This window comes from Carassius gibelio, chromosome B17 (assembly GCF_023724105.1).
Source record: "Carassius gibelio isolate Cgi1373 ecotype wild population from Czech Republic chromosome B17, carGib1.2-hapl.c, whole genome shotgun sequence".
In the NCBI taxonomy this organism is placed as follows: domain Eukaryota; kingdom Metazoa; phylum Chordata; class Actinopteri; order Cypriniformes; family Cyprinidae; genus Carassius; species Carassius gibelio.
This window is the reverse complement of record NC_068412.1, coordinates 462,465-468,656: the sequence shown is the minus strand read 5'-3', so window position 1 is coordinate 468,656 and position 6,192 is coordinate 462,465.

Sequence of the window (6,192 nt, the reverse complement as noted above, 5' to 3'; positions counted from 1 at the left end):
TTGCAACAATGCCATGTTTTTGAGTCTACGGCTAAGGGTTTACGATTTACGGCCAAAAAAGTCAAAAAATTTAGTTTTTTGCGCTGTAGCGCCCCCGTTAGGCCGATTGGGTCGAGACTCGGTATCTGACAAGAAGGCCAGACTACTACAATCTGACCAAATTTCAGCTTTCTAGGCCTTACGGTTTGGGCTGCACGAACAGTTTGAGTGGAGAATAATAATAATAATAATAATAATAATAATAATAATAATAATTAAAGCTGCAAGCAGCATTTTACCGGGGTTCAAGCATTTAAGGCATCTGAGGTGGTCAGAGCCAACCTGGATGTTTGGATGACATTTAAACACATCCAAAATGGAGAACAGGTTAACAGACAGACACACACACTGAAAGTAAATGATTAGACTAATATATGTATACTCTATAAGCATATGCACACACACACACACACAAAGACACACATATACATGCACAAACATTTTGTTGCAGATATAGGTATTTGAAATAAGTGATAGGTGACAAAATTATTGCAAGTCTTCTCTTTTTCAGAGTTTAGATGTCATTTTCAGGTTAAACTGTAATCATAATGTGGCAAAATTGTAAAAACTGATACATCTGTATAAACAAAATGGAAAACATCAATTCAGTGAGATTTAAAATGTTATAACAGTTAATTTATTAATGTTTTGGCATGAATTCATGAAAACAGTACTGTTTAACTAGCTGAATGAGCCCATTAGTGGTCTTCCGCTGCCATCTAGTGGTTATAAATTGCATTTACTCAAACAAAACTGTGTTTTAAAACATAACTGTTATAGTGTTGTAATTTTTTTTTTGCCCAATCTTTCTTAAATTTTGCATGCTTGTTTAGAATGAAATCATGCATTATTTTACACAGTTTTGATAATTTGTGGGCTTTCTGTTTGCATAAATAGGCCTTTGTGTACACTATGCAAATAACATATTATAAAATTATTGGTTTATAGTTGCCCAAATGCAATTGTTCAACATGTTTTTGATAATTATTGACCTTCAGAGTCTAGAGAATTGTACTTCAGTGGTTTTATTGATTTTCATCTTAAACCGTATCACAAGTATGCCAAAGTAACTTTTTAAAATAATCTTGAATATTTAATTAACAGCTTTATTGACAACATTGGTCCCAGAGGCAAAGTTGTTCAGAATGAGGAGATTTATCATATGATATGAAGATTTAGTGTTTTTGAATGAATATATGAACATTTTCAAACAATTTGAGGCCATTTACCATATAAATCTTGTGTTTTGAGACCTTTTCTACTGTTATAGCGCCACCTATGGTCTGATCTCCATGAAACTTTGCATGCTTGTTAAGAGTCACCTGATACATGATTTCACTGAGTTTCATAAAGTTTTGAGTTTTCCTTTAGGTTTTATAGGCTTTGGGGTATGTTTGGCCACACCCCTTTTTCTAAATTACCCCGTTGCAGCTAACCAAAGGACAAAATTCAACATGTTTTTAATAATTATTGATCTAGAGAGTCCACAGAATATTACTGCAGTGGTTTGGTTCCGATCGGACAAAAAACCTAGGACTAGTTCGCAAAAGTAGGTTTTTAACATATTTGTGAATAACAATTGAACGATTTGATTGACAGCAATGGTTCTTGAGGCAAAGTTGTGCATTATGAGGAGATCTATCAAATGATATGCATATTGTGTTGATATGTGAAACACCACGTGATTACAGAGCCATAAAACTCGTTAGCGCCAACTAATGGCCTTTTTCTTTCAAAATTCTTACAGACCTTAAGGTTCATGAGTCGAACGTACCCAGCGAGTTTCGTTCCGATCAACATCCGTTAACCCTTTCAAATAGGTGCTTAAAATTGTTTGGCCAATGGCGGCCATGTTTTTTTGAGATATGCAAATGTCCTCATAGGTACTTGTGCCCCTTCAGACCAAGACACTGCATACCAATTTTCAAGTCGATCGAGCCAACGGTTGCCTAGTTATAGCCATTTATGTGTTTTTTCGATCTTATAGCGCCCCCAAGTGGCAGAGATGCGCAATTTTTTTTGTTTGACCAAAGATTGAGCTCATACATATGTGTACCAAGTTTGGTGAAGATATCTCATTCCGTTCAAGAGTTATAGATAAAATAGCATTTGGCTAACGTTAGCATAGACGCTTTTTGGTGTACTGTTTCGCGTAAGAATTGAAATTTCAACTTTTTTTTGATAATTATTGATATTGAGTGTCCAGGGAATATTTCTGAAGTGGTTTGATTCCGATTGGTTAAAAATCCTAAGACTAGTTCGCAAAAGTAGGTTTCGGATATAGCTCGATTTTGCGAGAAAACGGTGCGTCGTAGAGCAAAAAATGCAGTTGTACACTTTTGTTCGGGCTAACCCAAGGATTGCAACGATGCCTTGTTTTTGAGTCTACGGCTAACGGTTTACGATCTGCGGCCAAAAATGTCCAAAATTTTAGTTTTTTGCGCTGTAGCGCCCCCGTTAGGCCGATTGGGCTAAGACTTTGATAAGTTCTCCCCAAAATGAGCTCTACGATCTGTCCAAATTTCAGCTCTCTAGGCCTTACGGTTTGGGCTGCACGTTCAGTTCTAGGGCGGAATAATAATAATAATAATAAAAATCCTAACAATTACAAGAGGGTTTCAGCACTGCGTGCTTGAACCCCTAATAATAATTAAAGCTGCAAGCAGCATTTACGGGGTTCAAGCACTTAAGGCATCTTAGGTGGTCAGAGCCAACCTGGATGTATATGGATGGCCGTTAAACACATCCAAAATGGAGAATAGGCTAACAGACAGACACACACACTGAAATTAAATGATTAAACTCGTTTTTAAGATTTTAGATGTCATTTTCAGGTTCCACTGTAATCATAATGTGGCAAAATTTTAAAAACTGATATGTCTGAATGAACAAAATGGAAAACTTTAACTCAATGAGATTTGAAATGTTGTAAGAGTGTTTTTTTTTTTTATTGTTTAGGCATTAATTCATACATCCTTTCAACTGTACTGTTTAAGTTAGCTGAATGAGCCCATTAGTGGTTTTCCGCTGCCATCTAGTGGTTATAAATGGCAATTTCTCATACATCAATGTGTTAATCCTTTATAACTCTTAGTGTTTTTTTGCCCAATATCTCTTAAATATGGCATGCTCGTTTAGAATGAAATTAGGCATTATTTTACACAGTTTTGATAATTTGTGGGCTTTCTGTTTGTATTAATAGGCCTTTGTGTACACTATGCAAATAACATATTATAAAATTACTGGTTTATAGTTGTCCAAATGCAATTGTTCAACATGTTTTTGATAATTATTGACCTTCAGAGTCTAGAGAATTGTAATTCAGTGGTTTTATTGATTTTCAGCTTATACCTTATCACTAGTTTGTCAAAGTAACTTTTTCAAATAATATTGAATATTTAATTAACAGCTTTATTGACAACATTGGTCCCAGAGGCAAAGTTGTTCAGAATGAGGAGCTCTATCATATGATTTGAAGATCTAGTGTTTTTGAGTGAATATATGAGCATTTTCAAACAATTTGTGGCCATTTACCATATAAATCTTATGTTTTGAGACCTTTTCTACTGTTATAGCGCCACCTATGGTCTGATCTCCATAAAACTTTGCATGCTTATTAAGAGTCACCTGTTACATGATTTCACGAAGTTTCATAAAGTTTTGAGTTTTCGTTTAGGTTTTATAGGCTTTGGGGTATGTTTGGCCACACCCCTTTTTCTAAATTACCCCTTTACAGCTAACCAAAGGACAAAATTCAACATTTTTTTGATAATTATTGATCTAGAGAGTCCACAGAATATTACTGCAGTGGTTTGGTTCCGATCGGGCAAAAAATCTAGGACTAGTTCGCAAAAGTAGGTTTTTAACATATTTGTGAATAACAATTGAACGATTTGATTGACAGCAATGGTTCTTGAGGCAAAGTTGTGCATTATGAGGAGATCTATCAAATGATTTGCATATTGTGTTGATACGTGAAACACCACGTGATTACAGAGCCATAAAACTCGTTAGCGCCAACTAGTGGCCGATTTCTTTCAAAATTCTTACAGACCTTAATGTTCATGAGTCGAACGTACCCAGCGAGTTTCGTTCCGATCAACATCCGTTAACCCTTTCAAATAGGTGCTTAAAATTGTTTGGCCAATGGCGGCCATGTTTTTTGAGATATGCAAATGTCCTCCTAGGTACTTGTGCCCCTTCAGACCAAGACACTGCATACCAATTTTCAAGTCGATCGAACCAACGGTTGCCTAGTTATAGCCATTTATGTGTTTTTTCTATCTTATAGCGCCCCCAAGTGGCAGAGATGCGCAATTTTTTTGATTTTACCCAAAATTGAGCTCGTACATATGTGTACCAAGTTTGGTGAAGTTATCTCATTCCGTTCAAGAGTTATAGTTAAAATAGCATTTGGCCAAAGTTACTATAGATGGTTTTTGGCGTACTGTTTCGCGTAAAAATTAAAATTTCAACTTTTTTTTGATAATTATTGATATTGAGTGTCCAGGGAATATTTATGAAGTGGTTTGGTTCTGATTGGTTGAAAATCCTAGGACTAGTTCGCAAAAGTAGGTTTCGGATATAGCTTGATTTTGCGAGAAAACGGTGCGTCGTAGACTCCAAAAAGGCGCCATGCACTTTTGTTCGGGCTAACCCAAGGATTGCTACGATGCCATGTTTTTGAGTTTATGGCTAACGGTTTACGATTCACGGCCAAAAATGTCCAAAATTTTTGTTTTTTGCGCTGTAGCGCCCCCGTTTGGCCGATTGGGCTGAGACTTTGATAAGTTCTCCCCAAAATGAGCTCTACGATCTGTCCAAATTTCAGCTCTCTAGGACTTACGGTTTGGGCTGCACGTTCAGTTCTAGGGCGGAAGAATAATAATAATAATTAAAGCTGCAAGCAGCATTTTACCGGGGTTCAAGCACATTAAGGCCTCTGAGGTGGTCAGAGCCAACCTGGATGTTTGGATGACAGTTAAACACATCCAAAATGGAGAACAGGCTAACAGACACACACACTGAAAGCAAATGATTAGACTAATATATGTATACTCTATAAGCATATGCACACACACACACACACACACACACACACACACACAAAGACACACAAAGATACACATATACATGCACAAACATTTTGTTGCATATATAGGTATTTGAAATTAGTGATAGGTGACAATAAACTTATTGCAAGTCTTCTCTTTTTTAGAGTTTAAATGTCATTTTCAGATTAAACTGTAATCATAATGTGGCAAAATTGTTAAAACTGATACATCTGTATGAACAAAATGGAAAACATCAATTCAATGAGATTTAAAATGTTATAACAGTTAATTTATTAATGTTTTGGCATGAATAAATAAAAACAGTACTAGCTGAATGAGCCCATTAGTGGTCTTCCAGTGCCATCTAGTGGTTATAAATTGCATTTACTCAAACAACACTGTGTTTTTAAACATAACTGTTAAAGTGTTGTTGTTGGTTTTTTTTGCCCTATCTCTCTTAAATTTTGCATGCTTGTTTAGAATGAAATTATGCATTACTTTACACAGTTTTGATAATTTGTGGGATTTCTGTTTGTATTAATAGGCCTTTGTGCCTCTGGGATGGTCTCTGCCAACCAGGATGTATGGATGACATTTAAACACATCCGAAAGACAGACACACACACACTGAAACTAGTTTAAATGATTAAACTAGTTTTTAAGAGTTTAGATGTCATTCAGGTTTCACTGTAATTACAATGTGGCAAAATTGTAAAAAATGATGTGTCTGTATGAACAAAATGGAAAACATTGATTCAATAAGATTTAACATGTTATAACAGTTAATTTATTAATGTTTTGGCATGAATTCATGAATCCTTTCTACAGTACTGTTCATTTTAACTGAATGAGCCCATTAGTGGTCTTCCGCTGCCATCTAGTGGTTATAAATTGCATTTACTAAAACAACACTATGTTTCTAAACATAACTGTTATAGTGTTGTTATTTTTTTTTTTTTTTGCCCAATCTCTCTTAAATTTTCCATGCTTGTTTAGAATGAAATCATGCATTATTTTACACAGTTTTGATCATTTCTGGGATTTCTGTTTGTATTAATAGGCCTTTGTGTACACTATGCAAATAACATATTATAAAATG